The sequence below is a fragment of the Cervus canadensis genome, chromosome 15 (genome assembly GCF_019320065.1).
Source record: "Cervus canadensis isolate Bull #8, Minnesota chromosome 15, ASM1932006v1, whole genome shotgun sequence".
In the NCBI taxonomy this organism is placed as follows: domain Eukaryota; kingdom Metazoa; phylum Chordata; class Mammalia; order Artiodactyla; family Cervidae; genus Cervus; species Cervus canadensis.
In genome coordinates this window covers 66,455,002-66,473,189 of record NC_057400.1, presented here as the reverse complement: position 1 = coordinate 66,473,189, position 18,188 = coordinate 66,455,002, and the positions used below count along the sequence as shown (strand labels likewise).

General features: G+C 37.4%; 1 protein-coding gene across 3 annotated transcripts in view; it reads right to left on the bottom strand.

Annotated features, from left to right (window-relative positions):
• Positions 1 to 18,188, bottom strand: part of GULP1 (GULP PTB domain containing engulfment adaptor 1) — a 315,347-nt gene that overhangs the window by 119,198 nt on the left and 177,961 nt on the right. The window lies entirely within an intron of this gene.

Sequence of the window (18,188 nt, the reverse complement as noted above, 5' to 3'; positions counted from 1 at the left end):
TCAATTACAGGAAAAAAATTGTTAAAAATTCAAACATATGGAGGCTAAATAACACGCTTCTGAATAACCAACAAATCATAGAAGAAATCAAAAAGAAATCAAAATATGTATAGAAATGAATGAAAATGAAAACACAACAACCCAAAACCTATGGGACACTGTAAAAGCAGTGCTAAGGGGAAGGTTCATAGCATTACAGGCTTACATCAAGAAACAAGAAAAAAACCAAATAAATAGCCTAACTCTACACCTAAAGCAATTAGAGAAGGAAGAAATGAAGAACCCCAGGGTTAGTAGAAGGAAAGAAATCTTAAAAATTAGGGCAGAAATAAATGCAAAAGAAACTAAAGAGACCATAGCAAAAATCAACAAAGCTAAAAGCTGGTTTTTTGAAAAATAAACAAAATTGACAAACCATTAGCAAGACTCATTAAGAAACAAAGAGAGAAGAACCAAATTAACAAAATTAGAAATGAAAATGGAGAGATCACAACAGACAACACTGAAATACAAAGGATCATAAGAGACTACTACAGCAGCTCTATGCCAATAAAATGGACAACTTGGATGAAATGGACAAATTCTTAGAAAAGTATAACTTTCCAAAACTGAACCAGGAAGAAATAGAAGATCTTAACAGACCCATCACAGGCAAGGAAATCGAAACTGTAATCAAAAATCTTCCAGCAAACAAAAGCCCAGGACCAGATGGCTTCACAGCTGAATTCTACCAAATATTTAGAGAAGAGCTAACACCTACCTTACTCAAACTCTTCCAGAAAATTGCAGAAGAAGGTAAACTTCCAAACTCATTCTATGAGGCCACCATCACCCTAATTCCAAAATCAGACAAAGATGCCACAAAAAAAGAAAACTACAGGCCAATATCACTGATGAACATAGATGCAAAAATCCTTAACAAAATTCTAGCAAACAGAATCCAACAACATATTTAAAAAAATCATACACCATGACCAAGTGGGCTTTATCCCAGGAATGCAAGGATTCTTTAATATCTGCAAATCAATCAATGTAATACACCACATTAACAAATTGAAAGATAAAAACCATATGATTATCTCAATAGATGCAGAGAAAGCCTTTGACAAAATTCAACACTCATTTATGATTAAAACTCTCCAAAAGCAGGAATAGAAGGAACATACCTCAACATAATAAAAGCTATATATGACAAACCCACAGCACGCATCACCTCAATGGTGAAAAATTGAAAGGCATTTCCCCTGAAATCAGGAACAAGACAAGGGTGCCCACTCTCACCACTACTATTCAGCATAGTGTTGGAAGTTTTGGCCACAGCAATCAGAGCAGAAAAGAAGTAAAAGGAATCCAGATAGGAAAAGAAGAAGTGAAACTCTCACTGTTTGCAGATGACATGATCCTCTACATAGAAAACCCTAAAGACTCTACCAGAAAATTACTAGAGCTAATCAATGAATATAGTAAAGTTGCAGGATATAAAATTAACACACAGAAATCCCTTGCATTCCTATATACTAACAATGAAAAAACAGAAAGAGAAATTAAGGAAACAATACCATTCACCATTGCAACAAAAAGCATAAAATACTTAGGAGTTTATCTACCTAAAGAAACAAAAGACCTATACATAGAAAAATATAAAACACTGATGAAAGAAATCAAAGAGGACACAAACAGATGGAGAAACATACCGTGTTCATGGATTGGAAGAATCAATATTGTCAAAATGGCTATTCTACCCAAAGCAATCTATAGATTCAATGCAATCCCTATCAAGCTACCAACGGTATTTTTCACAGAACTAGACAAAGAATTTCACAATTTGTATGGAAATACAAAAAACCTCGAATAGCCAAAGTAATCTTGAGAAAAGAAGAAATGGAACTGGAGGAATCAACCTGCCTGACTTCAGACTCTACTACAAAGCCACAGTCATCAAGACAGTGTGGTACTGGCACAAAGACAGAAATATAGACCAATGGAACAGAATAGAAAGCCCCAGAGATAAATCCACGAACCTATGGACACCTTATCTTTGACAAAGGAGGCAAGGATATACAATGGACAAAAGACAATCTCTTTAACAAGTGGTGCTGGGAAAACTGGTCAACCACTTGTAAAAGAATGAAACTAGAACACTTTCTAACACCATACACAAAAATAAACTCAAAATGGATTAAAGATCTAAATGTAAGACCAGAAACTATAAAACTCCTAGAGGAGAACATAGGCAAAACACTCTCCGACATAAATCACAGCAAGATCCTCTATGACCCACCTCCCAGAATATTGGAAATAAAAGCAAAACTAAACAAATGGGACCTAATGAAACTTAAAAGCTTTTGCACTACAAAGGAAACTATAAGTAAGGTGAAAAGACAGCCGTCAGATTGGGAGAAAATAATAGCAAATGAAGAAACAGACAAAGGATTAATCTCAAAAATATACAAGCAACTCCTGCAGCTCAAATCCAGAAAAATAAATGACCCAATCAAAAAATGGGCCAAAGAACTAAACAGACATTTCTCCAAAGAAGACATACAGATGGCTAACAAACACATGAAAAGATGCTCAACATCACTCATTATCAGAGAAATGCAAATCAAAACCACAATGAGGTACCATTACACGCCAGTCAGGATGGCTGCTATCCAAAAGTCTACAAGCAATAAATGCTGGAGAGGGTGTGGAGAAAAGGGAACCCTCTTACACTGTTGGTGGGAATGCAAACTAGTACAGCCACTATGGAGAACAGTGTGGAGATTCCTTAAAAAACTGGAAATAGAACTGCCATATGACCCAGCAATCCCACTTCTGGGCATACACACTGAGGAAACCAGATCTGAAAGAGACACGTGCACCCCAATGTTCATCGCAGCACTGTTTATAATAGCCAGGACATGGAAGCAACCTAGATGCCCATCAGCAGATGAATGGATAAGGAAGCTGTGGTACATATACACCATGGAATATTACTCAGCCATTAAAAAGAATTCATTTGAACCAGTCCTAATGAGATGGATGAAACTGGAGCCCTTATACAGAGTGAAGTAAGCCAGAAAGATAAAGAACATTACAGCATACTAACACATATATATGGAATTTAGAAAGATGGTAACGATAACCCTATATGCAAAACAGAAAAGAGACACAGAAATACAGAACAGACTTTTGAACTCTGTGGGAGAAGGTGAGGGTGGGATGTTTCAAAAAGAACAGCATGTATACTATCTATGGTGAAACAGATCACCAGCCCAGGTGGGATGCATGAGACAAGTGCTGGGCCTGGTGCACTGGGAAGACCCAGAGGAATCGGGTGGAGAGGGAGGTGGGAGGGGGGATCGAGATGGGGAATAAGTGTAAATCTATGGCTGATTCATATCAATGTATGACAAAACCCACTGAAATGTTGTGAAGTAATTAGCCTCCAAAAAAAAAAAAAAATTTAAAATGTACAATATTAACTAGAAACATTAACTGAGTCTTCTAAGTATTAAACTAAAATTGCTTGGAAAAAAAAAAAAACACTACTCAATATTATGAGTGGCACAGCAGACAAGAATAATATATCAAATAAAATTTCTCCAAAGTTCCTTAATCTTCTCGTCTTTTTCTTTTACATCTTTCATTAATTATATTTACTTGCAAATTTAAGAAGAAGGAAGGTTAACTTTTCCCTGAACTTGTCAGTAAAAAGTATGGTAATGTTTTGGATTATCATTAACAGCAGTGGTGGATAAACAGGAGTCATCTGCTTATGACAAGTGGATATCATGCCCCTCTCCCCTCCATCATGCTATGCTGGGCAACTCTTTGCCCCATTCTCCAGGCAGCTGCTGCCTATCTTTTGAAACCAAGGCAATGGGGCATTTCCCGCTCCTCGTCCCTGAAACCACAGAGGGAGCCTTAATGATCCCTGAATCACCATCTGGACGATGCACCCCTAGTCTTGAAGAACAGTGTGCATTCACAGCCAAATAGATGTATGGTCCTGTCCTGTGGGATCTAAGAAATCCAAAATATTTTCATCATTTCATCCCATCAACATCTCCTTCAGCTGAAACCGGCACTGTTTCTGTTAGAGTAACTGATTAGGTCTGTGAATCACAAAGACACTAATTTTATCAAAGGACAGTTTCTCCATATGACAAATCAACTTAGAATTTTCCAAACCTTTACATGTTGATTAATTCGTGCATAACAACTTTATTTCTTTCTCACATTTTACTATAATAATTTAAAAAGAACCAAGCTCCCCCTTTAACATTTTGCTTAGAAATCCCCTCCAGTTAAATATCCAATTTTGTTGATTCCTAGTTTTATCCTCCACAAAACATTAGAACACAAATACAATTCAGTCAAGTTTTTTGTGGTTTTTTTTTTTTTGCCATTTTTTTCACAATGATCACCTTTTCACCATTGTTCAAAAACATGTTGTATTTTTTCCCCAAGACCTTAAAAGAATGGGCTTGAACATTTGTATTTCTACTAACATTCTGTTCATGATTATCTGTGGATTCTCTAAGAAGATGGAGACTTTCCCTCCAGCTCTCTTCTTTTCTTTCTGACCTCTGACCAGAACTGTCTTTAGCAGTCCCTTCAAAATACTCTTGGTTTCTTCTAGCATACACTTCAGAACTCTTCAAGCTTCTCCCCATTATCTAGTTCCAAAGCTACTTCCACAGTTTTAGGTATTTGTTCTCAGTAACAATTTTTTTTTCTTTCTTGGTCTGGTCAGGTTGCCATAGCAAAATACCTTAGACTGGGTGGCCTCAACAATAGAAATTTATTTCTCACAGCTGTAGAGGCTGGAATTTTGAGAGTCATACTTTAGCGTGCCAGCATGGTCAGGTTTTAATAAGTACCTTCTACCCAATTAGATCCTAAAGACTCCATCTCTAGATACCATTTCTTTGGGGGTAAGGGCTTCGACATATTAATTTGGAGGGAACACAAGGATTCAGTCCATAGCACTCTCCATAAATCTACATAGCAATTAAAGCACAACAGAAGGATTAATCTTTATCATAAAGTCATTTTTACAGTGAAATTATAGCTGTTTATGTCCTTGCATTTCTACTCTCAAAGGAAAATAAAAATAGTTAACTCAATTATAAACTATTATTGTTAAGCACTGTTTTGTAGACTTAGATGATGACACAGTAGCATCACTCTGTTATTCACCTCACATTTTACTCTTCTCATGATACACACTATTAATACAAGATAGGTAGAGAGTACAGTGTAAGAATTAGAATGCCATGATAATTATACCATGCATAGTAACCATATAAGATGGTTTATTTTCTATGCTCTGAAAGATATTACTATTATTTAAGTTATGATTAAAAATAACTTCATTTTCTACAATTAATTCATTTAGTCAGAAATTATTTACTGACCACCAGTGCCAGACATTATTCAAGATGCAAAGTAATACAATAAAGATCAAATATTTCTGTACCCTCCCAAGAATTACTTTTCACCTATAGCTAACAGACATGATTGTTATCCTCAAGGAATAAGTGAAGATCAAAAACTTGCAGAAAAAAAAACCATGCAGTCAAGAAATATAATGTATCTAAATGTAAGATTCAACTTCTCTGGAAAAATGAAGAAACCAATACTAAGAATGAAGAGAAAATCTTAAAAGCAGTCAGAAATGAAGATATTATGTATAGAAGAGCAAAGATTCTGATTGCAGCAGCTTTCACATCTGAAACATTGCAAACTAAAAGACAGGAGTGACATCGTGAAAGTATGAAAAAAACTGAAGCTGGATGAAGAAACAGATCACCTAATTATACACAGGGAAAGGCAAGAGTGCCCAGAGAAAGGCAGTGCCAAAGAACGCTCAAACTACCGCAGGTACACTCATCTCACAGGCTAGGAAAGTCATGCTCAAAATTCTCCAAGCCAGGCTTCAATAGTACGTGAAGCAAGAACTTCCAGATGTTCAAGCTGGATTTAGAAAAGACAGAGGAATCAGGGATCAAATTGTCAACATCCGTTGGATCATCAAAAAAGCAAGAGAGTTCCAGAAGAACATCTACTTCTGCCCTCTTGACCATGCTAAACCTTTGACAGTGTAGACCACAACAAACTATGGAAAATTCTTCAAGAGATGGGAATATCAGACAACCTGACCTGCCTCCTGCGGAATCTGTATGCAGGTCAAGAAGCAACAGTTACAACTGGACACAGAATAACAGACTGGCTCCAAATTGGGAAAGGAGTATGTCAAGGCTGTATAGTGTCACCCTGCTTAGTTAAATTACATGCAGAGTATATCATGCGAAATGCTGGGCTGGATGAAGCACAAGCTGGAATTAGGTTGCCAGGAGAAATATCAATAACCTTAGACATGCAGATGACAGCACACTTATGGCAGAAAGCAAAGAACTAAAGAGCTTCTTGATGAAAGTGAAAGAGGACAGTGAAAAAGCTGGCTTAAAACAACATTCAGAAAACTAATATCATGGCATCTGGTCTCATCATTTCATAGCAAATAGATGGGGAAACAATGGATACAGTGAGAGGCTTTATTTTCTTGGGCTCCAAAATCACGGCAGATGGTGACTGCAGCCATGAAATTAAAAGACACTTACTCCTTGAAAGAAAAGCTATAACCAACCTAGGTAGCATATTAAAAAGCAGAGACATTACTTTGCTGACAAAGGTCTAGTTAAAGCTATGGTTTTTCCAGGAGTCATGCATGGATGTTAGAGTTGGATGATAAAGAAAGCTGAGTACCGAAGAATTGATGCTTTTGAACCGAAGTGTTGGAGAAGATTCTTGAGAGTCCCTTGGACTGCAAGGAGATCAAGCCAGTCAATTATAAAGGAAATCAGTCCTGAATATTCATTGGAAGGACTGATGCTGAAGCTGAAACTCCAATATTTTGGCCAACTAATATGAAGAACTGACTCATTGGAAAAGACCCTGATGCTGGGAAAGATTGAGGCAGAAGGAGAAGGGGATGACAGAGGATGAGATGGTTGGATGGCATCACCGACTCAATGGACATTAGTTTGGGTAAACTCCAGGAGTTGGTGATGGACAGGGAAGCCTGGCGTGCTGCAGTCCATGGGGTCGCAAAGAGTCGGACACGACTGAGTGACTGAACTGAATTGAACTGAACTAAAGAGTGATTTTTCAGGTTCATTTTTAATTTCTTTATAAAATAACATAATGTATTGTACATTTTTGCTCTTATCTTTCTTAGGGATCCAGAGGCAAGCAAGTAACTCTGGCTATGTACAAAATACAAATGGGATGTGTAAACGTGATCAAGAAAAAAAATCATAATTAATAAATTATTCACAATGTATAGAAACATAATCATTCTAAATTTAAAGCCAATTGGGAGTTTAAATTCTCTAAATAATAGTTCTTAAGTGTATTATAAACATTAAAGGCAGATGTCTTTAAGTTAATTATTTTAATCCCAAATTTTTCATAAAAATCAGTAAACACATTAAGAAAACACTATGAATCCACTTTGTATTCATTTACTGTATAAATTTAACCTTTTTAGCCCTGATTGTAAAAGAAGTTTGAAGCCAACAATCACTTTTTTAGAATAATCCAGCATATACAAGTTTGAAAATTATTTACCAACAGAAATTTGGTAAATTTCCTATAGATACTTATAAATCAGTTCAGAAGAAGTTTAGAGTGAATTTTTTAATGAATGGCAGTTTCCTGCTTTGCAACCTGCTGCCCAGGCTCTTGCTTTAAAAATTAAATCACACTGTTATGACTAAAGAAACTCTATATGGTATGAATATTAAAAGCTGTAAAGTAGTTGGCTCTGAATTTCATTTTTATTGTTATGAGTAATTTAATATCAAATTTTCCTGGAATTCTTTCAAGGTTAAAAGAAAAAAAAAAAAAAAGAAACCTCAAATTGATTAAAACATGGTTCACATTTATGTAACTCATATATCACTTTAAAATCCTGTTCACTAAGAGATCAGAGATGACGCTAAAGTAATGATGATTAATCATTAGATTTAATTCTGTACAGAAGGGAAAACCAGGTGAAGTTAAAATAGTTCTTTGCCTGTGAATGCATATACAACACATTTCTTTTTACTCTCAAAACTTTTGTGTGCTTTTTGAATATATAATTCAAGAAGGTAATCCTGAGACAATGTCAGGCAATTTTAGATCCTGCATTAACGCCTCCACATTGCTAAATACTCTAAAGTAGTTGCTGACAATTGGAACTTCATTGCTAGTAAAGGAAATTTCAAAAATCCTCCTGGGAGAACTCAGTTCATTTCTGACAATCTTCTGGATCTAATTAGTGTTTATTGCAAATGTTCTCTGCTTAAATCTCCCAATTCTAAGACATCTTCTGATATTCTTCCTCTCTGTATTTTAGGACAGTAATTTGCAAAGGGCTCTTTGCTTCTGTGGATCAATACTAAGTGTAGACAAGAAAACAAACCAGCACACAAACTGAGACATTTCACAGGAGAAGTCATGTGACATGTGTTTTAGAGGCTATACATTTATAATTTACTAAGAAATAGCAATTTTAGTGTCTTCTGAAATTCCTTAAGATATAAATGCTTATCACTATTTTCCTTTTTTTTACGATATTCACTCATATCTAACACTTATTAAAAAAAAAAAAAACGCTTTGTCCTTCCACTAGCTACACTTTGAGACCACGTTTATATGACAGACATTATAGGAATGGGCTTCCCAGGTGACACGCTGGTAAAAGAGTACGCCTGCTAACGCAGGAGATGCAAGAATCACAGGTTTTATCACTGGGTTGGGAAGATCCCCTCAAAAGGAAATGGCAACCCACTCCAGTTTTCTTGCCTAGAAAATTCCATAGACAGAGGTGCCTGGAGGGCCACAGCCCATGGGGTCGCAAAGAGTCAGACACAACTGAGCTTGATCTTGACAGCAATTAGAAAGTAAAAATAAGTAGGACGTGGTCCCTGCTTTCTAGGGATTTACCATCTTTGAGAGTAAGGGAGAAGGAGATGGGAGACACCCTTGAAAGACAGAGGATGATGCACAGATGGCTGTTCTGTTCACAGGGAAAGCTTCAGAGTCATGTGAACAGTCACTTTCCTGATGGGCAAGGGCTAAAGGTGAGGATGGGGAAAGGTTTCAGGTAGAAGGGCAGAGCACTTGTGGTACGTGTTGATTAGGGGCATGCAGCTCCTAGCCACACTACTAATCGCCTCTGGGAGCCATCCACTGGCTCTCCTTGAAGGCCTAGACTACTATGCAACACCCTTTATTAGGAATGGGAAAAGGCCTAAGAAGAGCTTTAGCATTTGATAATGTGGCAAAGTCTTCAGAATGGATTATATATGAGAAAATCTTGACATAAAACATCCAGAAATACCAGGTCTAGGGAACAACAACAACAACAAAAGGACCTGAATTTCTTGCAATGCTAAAAGTAAGGTCTGGTGACACTAGTGGTTAAAAAAAAAAGAAAAAAAAACCCCACTTGCCAACATAGGAGACATAAGAGACACAGGTTTGATCCCTGGGTCAGGAAGATCCCCTGGAGGAGCTCATGGTAACCCACCTCATGATTCTCATCTGGAGAATCCCATGGACCGAGGAGTCCAGTGGGCTATAGTCCATAGGGTCACAAAGTGTGGGACATGACTGAAGTGATTTAGCACTGAAGAGTAAGGTCAAAATAAAGGCTGCTGTTGTTGTTGAGTTGTTAAGTCATGTCTGACTCTTTTGGGACTTCATGGACTGTAGCACACCAGGATTCCCTGTCCTTCAGTATCTTGGGGAGTTTGCTCAAACTCATGGCCATCGAGGCTGTGATACCATCCAACCATCTTCGCCTCCTGCCCTCAATCTTTCCCAGCATCAGAATCTTTTCCAGTGAGTCAGCTCTTTGAATCAGGTGGCCAAAGTATTGGAGCTTCAGCTTCAGCATCAGTCCTTCAATGAATATTCAGGGTTGATTTCCTCTAGGTCTGACTGATTTGATCTCCTTGCTGTCCGATGGACTCACTCTCAAGAGTCTTCTCCAGCAGTACAATAAGAAAGCATCAATTCTTCAGCGCTAAGCCTTCTTTAAGGTCCAACTCTCACATTCGTACATGACTAGTGGAAAAACCTTAGCTTTGACTAGACGGATCTTTGTTGGAAAAGTGCTATCTTTGCTTTTTAATACGCTGTTTAGGTTTTTCATAGCTTTTCTTCCAAGGAGCAAGCGTCTTTTAATTTCATGGTAGCAATCACCATCTGTGGTGATTTTGGAGCCCAAGAAAATAAAATCTGTCACTGTTTCCACTTTTTCCCCATCTATTTGCCATGAAGTCATCAGACCAGAAATCATGATCTTAGTTTTTTGAATGTTGAATTTTAAGCCAGCTTTTTCACTCTCATCTTTCACCTTCATCAAGAGGCTCTTTAGTTCCACTTCACTTTCTGTCATTATAGTGGTTATCATCTGCATATCTGAAATTGTTGATATTTCTCCCACTAATCTTGATTCCAGCTTGTGATTCATCCAGCTCACCATTTCTCATGATGTACTCTGCACATAATTTAAATAAACAGGGTGACAATATACAGCCTTGATGTATTCTTTTCCTAATGTTGAAGCAGTCTGTTGTTCCATGTCCAGTTCTAACTGTTGTTTCTTGACCTGTATACAGCTTTATCAGGAGACTGGTGAAGTGGTCTGATACGGGAGTCTCTTTAAGAATTTTCCACAGTTTATTGTAATCCACACAGTCAAAGGCTTAGCACAGTCAATGAAGAAGACATAGATGTTTTTCTGGAATTCTCTTGATTTCTCTGTGATCAAAAGGATTTTGGCAATCTTATCTCTGGTTCTTCTGCATCTTCTAAAACCAGCTTGTACATCTGGAAGTTTGCAATTCACATACTGCTGAAACCTAGCTTGGAGCCTCATTTGAGCCTCATGTTGCTAGCATGTGAAATGAGCACAATCATACATTAGCTTGAACATTCTTTGATACTACCCTTCTTTTGGATTGGAATGAAAACTGACATTTTCCAGTCTCGTGACCACTACTTACTATTCCAAACTTGCTGATATACTGAGTGCAGCACTTTAACAGCATCATCTTTTAGGATTTCAAATAGCTCAGCTGGAATTCCATCACCTCCACTAGCTTTATTAGTAGTAATGCTTATTAAGGCACATTTGATTTCACACTCCAGGATGTCTGACTATAGGTGAGTGACCACACCATCATCGTCACTCACTGAGAGGCTACAATGAAACAAAAGGAAAAATGAGCATATACAGCCTATTCTTACTGACAATAAAAGCTACAAAATTTGAAATTTACTGACACTGCCTATTCTAAGAGGATTTGAAAGAAACATATTCAGAAGTCATTTCCAGAGCTAAGTACTGTTCAGTAAGTATCTGGTCCGTAATTATGGCAACATTGGGATATCGCAAAACTCAGTATGGGGACTGAGTATCAGGACTGAGTATCAGCCCGAGTACCACCACTCATCCCCTCCAGAATGAAGATAACCACATGTACTTTTTTGTGTCCTCTTAATGAAAAGAGAGAAAACTCCAGAGATGGAAGTAGTGGAAACCTCAAACCATCTGAGCTATCCCAGTGGCATGATGAGTATCTCATATACTTCCATAAGTGCCTATAAAATTCTGAGCTAAATTTTGGCAGGCTTATATCAGTCTGTTTCAACATTAGATTGAGATTTTTTCATGAAAGCTTCATCCAATGATCAATGAAGTATTTCTCTCCCTGGATTTTATTCATTATCTTATGCTCTTAATGGGAGGTCAGTTACTTTTCTCTCAAATGAGATAATCAAAATAAATTATGCTAAAAGAAATATTGATAAAGACAAAACTCCATATCGAAATGGACATTATTACAATAGAATAAACATGGCTTTCCTATATGTGGACCTAAGAGTAACCTAGCTTAAGCTTCATTTTGAATGTTAGATTTTGAAGTTCTTTGTATAAGTTCTACTTAATATTTCCCCCCTTTTAAAAATCACAATACACTATTTCCCCCTTTTATTTTCGTTGCACACAAAAGAATTATACCTTTTTAGATCTGCTGTTTTCATCATTTGACCAAACACTTTGATATCCTTATCCTAACTGTGAGTGAGAACTTGTAGGATCCAATCACTGAGGTAGCATTATCTTTGGCAAAACTGTCTTAATTCCTTTGAAAGACTAGAATAAAACAGCTTGATTGCTCAATTAATGCTATTACAGTCTAGGATTAAAGACTGAAGGGATCTTGACTGGAATTCATAAAATATATATTGTGTTAAGATTCAGTTGATTTCTACAGACAAAGCAGCAATATAAAACTTTGTACCTGAGTTTCAAAATTTTTCACCTGTCATTAGGATATTTAGCTTGAAAAGGATTTTTTCACTTAAATGTCTTGCTTTAATGTTATCCATTTTGATTTTTAATTTTTGACATGTATGGCAACTAATTTTTATCTTTATGATAAATTCTAACAAGGATTTACAAAAGTGCATAGATTTCAAGAAAATTAAAGATACCAAGAGAACATTTCATACAAAGATGGGCACAATAAAGGTCAGAAATGGTATGGACCTAACAGAAACAGAAGATATTAACTAATAAAAAAAAAAAAAAAAAAGAAGAGGTGGCAAGAATACACAGAAGAACTATACAAAAAATTTTCACGATCCAGATAATCAAAATGATGTGATCACTCACCTAGAGCCAACATTCTGGAATGCAAAATCAAGCGGGCCTTAGGAAGCATGACTACAAACAAAGTTAGCGGAGGTGATGGAATTTCAGTTGAGCTATTTCAAATCCTAAAACATGATGTTGTGAAAGTGCTGCACTCAATATGTCAGCAAATTTGGAAAACTCAGCAGTGGGCACAGGAATGGAAAAGGTCAGTTTTCATTCCGATCCCAAAGAAAGGCGATGCCAAAGAATGTTCAAACTACCGAACAACTGCACTCATTTCATATGCTAGTAAAGTAATGCTAAATATTCTCCAAATCAGGCTTCAACAGTACGTGAATGTGAACTTCCAGATGTAGAAGCTGGATTTAGGAAAGGCAGAGGAAGCAGAGATCAAATTGCCAATGTCCATTGGATCATCACAAAAGCAAGAGAGTTCCAATAAAACATCTACTTCTGCTTCATTGACTATGCCAAAGCCTTTGACTGTGTGGATCACAACAAACTGTGGCAAATTCTTAAAGAGGTGAGAATACTAGACCACCTTACCTGCCTCCTGAGAAATCTGAATGCAGGTCAAGAAACAACAGTTAGAACTGGGCATGGAACAACAGACTGGTTCCAAAATGGGAAAGGAGTACATCAAGGCTGTATATCGTCACCCTGCTTATTTAACTTATATGCAGAGTACATCATAAGAAATGCTGGACTGGATGAAGCACAAGCTGGAATCAAGATTCCTGGGAGAAATATCAAATACCTAAGATATGCAGATGACACCACACTTATAGCAGAAAGCGAAGAAGAACTAAAAAGCCTCTTGATGAAAGTGAAAGAGGAGAGTGAAAAAGTTGGCTTAAAACTCAACATTCAGAAAACTAAGATCATGGCATGTGGTCCCATCACTTCATGGTAAATAGATGGGGAAACAATGGATACAGTGACAGACTTGATTTTGGGGGGCTCCAAAATCCCTGCAGATGGTAACAGCATGCCATGAAATTAAAGACTCCTGCTCCTTGGAAGAAAAGTTATGACCAACCTAGACAGCATATTAAAAAGCAGAGACATTACTTTGCCAACAAAGGTCTGTCTAGTCAAAGCTGTGGCTTTTCCATTAGTCATGTATGGATGTAAGAATTGGACTATAAAGAAAGCTGAGTGCTGAAAAATCGATGCTTTTGAACTGTGGTGTTGGAGAAGACTCTTGAGAGTCCCTTGGACAGCAAGGAGATCAAACCAGTCCATCCTAAAGGAAATCTGTCCTGAATGTTCATTAAAGGACTGATGCTGAAGCTGAAGCTCCAATACTTCGACCACTTGATGGGAAGAAATGACTCATTTGAAAAGACCCTGATGCTGGGAATGATTGAAGGCGGGAGGAGAAGGGGATGACACAGGATGAGACGGTTGGATGGCATCACTGACTTGATGGACATGAGTTTGAGTAAGCTCCGGGAGTTGGTGATGGACAGGGAAGCCTGGCACTGCAGTCCTTGGGTCGCAAAGAGTTGGATACGACTGACTGACTGAACTGAACTGAACTGAATAGATTTGCCATTTTAATCATTTTATATACAGTTTTAAGACATAGGGAAACAATTCCTTTTACCAGCTATATGTATCAGTCCTAGAAGAAACTAAAAGAAACATCTTTTCACATGATGTCTACAGCATCTTACAGTGTTAATGGCTTTGGTAAGAGCACATTGATAGAAAATCTAGCCCTCCAAAACATATCCTTCAAATATTTCTATTGTAAAATCATGTTTTCCTTAGTATTAGAGGCATTACTGTTACTGTTAGAGGCTCTATACTTGCCTAGGAGCAATACTGTTTGACCACAGCAAATAATGCATTCTGCTTCTGTGGCTACAATCAAAACGACCTATTTTTAACTTTAGTGGAACCATGGTGATCTTAAATCTGCTGGTGACCCTCCTGTCAGCTTTCTACCACCCTTTCCTATCCAGCTGCCAAAACATTTCTTCTGAGAAATCTCTATCCTCATCACCACCTTGACGATTTGAACTTTACCCTAGTCATGTAATCCTGGAAAATAACAAAGGTTAAGGAAATCCCCCACCATTTGTGTCTGGTAATGGCTTGCTACAAAGAACCCCCTTTCCCACATTACTTAGATAAGATCCAGAGCACTCTCCTGTTTACCCAGAACAGGGTCAGACTTAGACCTCCCAAATTCCTATTATTGACTTCATTAATGATTGATTGAAATCAAAAGACACTTTCTTCTTGGAAGAAAAGCTGTGACAAATTTAGAAAGCATATTAAAAAGCAGAGACATTTTGCCAATAGCAGACACTTTGCCAATAAAGGTCTCTATAGTCAAAGCTATGGTGCTATAGTTTTTCCAGTAGTCATGGGATGTGAGGGTTGGACCATAAAGAACGCTGAGCATCGTAAAATTGATGCTTTTGAACTGTGGTGTTGGAGAAGACTCTTGAGAGTCCCTTGGACAGCATGGAGATCCAACCAGTCAATCCTAAAGGAAATCAGTCCTGAATATTCCTTTGAAGGACTGATGCTGAAGCTGAAGCTTCAATTCTTTGGCCACCTATTGTGAAGAGCCAACTCGTTGGAAAAGACCCTGATGCTGTGAAAGATTGAGGGCAGGAGGAGAAGGGGACAACAGAGGATGAGAAGGCTGAAGGGCATCAATGATTCAATGCACATAAGTTGAGCAAACTCTAGGAGGTGGTGAACAACAAGGAAGCTTGGCTTGCAGCAGTCCCTAGGGTCACAAAGTCACTCAGACATGACTGAGTGACTGAACAACAATGACTGATTAGAGGAACTGTCTGTATTACTGACCAATCTGGACAAAATACCTGCTACTTAGATGTGACCAAACTAGCTAAGCTTCTCTCCTTCAACAGGCTCCTGAACTTTGACCCACCCTCAGCCTTCCTTCATAGTCTCTTCTAAGAGGAGAACCTCAGAGTAAAACATTCTCTGGTCTACTGTCTCTAAATGTACCATCCTCACACATCCTACATTCCTACCAACATCAGTGATGCCATACAGCCATCTTATCCTCTGTCGTCCCCTTCTCCTGCCCTCAATCTTTCCCAGCATCAGGGTCTTTTCCAATGAGTCAGTTCTTGGCATGAGGTGGCCAAAGTATTGGAGTTTCAGCTTCAGCATCAGTCCTTCCAATGAACACCCAGGACTGATCTCCTTTAGGATGGACTGGTTGGATCTCCTTGCAGTCCAAGGGTCTCTCAAGAGTCTTCTCCAACACCACACTTCAAAATCATCAAATCTTCTGCACTCAGCTTTCTTTATAGTCCTCCTCTGACATCCATACATGACTACTGGAAAAACCAGTCCTGTGGCCACTGCTGAGTTTTCCAAATTTGCTGGCATATTGAGTGCAGCACTTTCACAGCATCATCTTTCAGGATTTGAAATAGCTCAACTGGAATTCCATCACCTCCACTAGCTTTGTTCGTAAAGCCATGTATATTTTCAGGTTTCTCTGGTAGATCAGAGAGTAAAGAATTCGCCTTCAATGCTGGATACCTGGGTTTGATCCATGGGTTGGGAAGATTCCCTGGAGGAGGGCATGGCAACCCACTCCAGTATTCTTGCCTGGAAAATCCCATGGACAAAGGAGCCTGGGGGGCTATATAGTCCATGGGGTTGCAAAGAGTTGGACACGACTGAGCAACTTTCACTTTGATTTTCATGTATATTTTCAGACTGAAGTCCAGCAGACACTGTGATTTTTTCAATAGCAAAAAATGAAGAAAAAATATTTACTTTAATAAGGCAAATATTCTTTCTAGGTTAAAATTTTCATAGAAACAAAATTTTAAGAATAGAAGGAAATGAAGATAGTATCTACCTAAGGACAAGGGAAAAATACTTGTAAATGAGAAAAGAATAACAAGTCATTCATAAGTGAACCATATAGAAAATATTAGTATGAAAATATAATGTCTGGAATTATAAAAAGTCATAAAAATAATCTGCAGAATTGGTAAAATTAATGGATGAATTATTGAACATAAAGATTAAATGGAGAAACTCTCCTAGAGGACTACAAAAAAAGTATAGAGATATATCAAAGAAATACTGAGAGATTTAGAGCATAGAAATTAAAGTGCCAAAATCTAGATACTGGGAATACTAGAAAGAGAGAAACATAAAAAGAGAGATCAAGATACATTTAAAAAAATTACAAAGTGAATTTTCACAGAATTAAAACTGATTATGAAAAATATAAAATAGAAAGTTTCAGACTTAGGCATATTACAGTAAAATTTAGAATAGTAAACTGCAAGACAGTACACAACACACACAGGCAGAAACAGATTACCTACATAGCAACAAGCACCAAATTAGTAATAAACTTCCTAACTGTAACACAGGATGCAAAAAAGACAAGTAACCAATATTTTCAATGTATTCTGAAAAAAAAGAACTTTGATTTGTGAATGTTATAAGAAGAAACCATAATATAATATAATGTGGGAGTAAAACTACACTGAAGACAATGCCTCAGAATTGTTACCACTGAAAAATTTATTTTGGTTTGCTGCTGCTGCTGCTAAGTCGCTTCAGTCATGTCCGACTCTGTGCGACCCCATAGATGGCAAGCCACCAGGCTCCCCCATTCCTAGGATTCTCCAGGCAAGAAAGTACTAAAAATATTCCTTGAAATAGTGAAATAAGAAACGAAACAAACACAGCTTTTGTAACGGAAAGAGACACTAATTTCACATTTTATCATAAGAACAATAATAGCTAAAGTAGGACTATAAAAGGAGAAAAATAGAGACATATGCATACATTATAAATGAAACCTATCTATATGTATATATATGTAACAGTATGTATGTAAGCTTTTAAATAACCATTAATTCCTATTTTGAACATGTTTTGTCAGAAAATAGAAAACAAAAGCTGTCTAGTTAATTTATTAACTAGTATTAATATAATTTTATTCCAAAACAAAAACTAATTAAAAAATAAGAATATGCCCATTTATATGTGAAATAGATGCAAAAATCACAATAAAATGTTAGCTACTGAAGAGGCAGAAAGGGTAAAGAACAAGCATATAAAGGAACAGAATCAGAGGGAAGATCATGACTATGAACAGCCCGAATGAGTATGACTATTTCAATACCTTGCACCTGCAATCAATATATACATCCTTGCACAAGGCTGACGCTCTCATGCCATTCTTCTTTATTCAGTCGCCCAGGGAACAGGGAGTTCTGTGGTACACTTATGGGGTGATGTCAGAGCTGCTGCCTTCAGTACAGGAAAATGCAGAAGTCCATTTCAGACTAGAAAACAATACCTTCCATTCAATGGAGACTTCTAGACGGGGACCTCTTGGCTACTCTGTGTTCCTTTCATTGCTTTTCCTTTGGTACCTTGTGGTGGCTGTTTCAGATACTTTCTATGCTCACCAAGTCATATGCTCAGAGATAACTTTGCCTCCTACTTT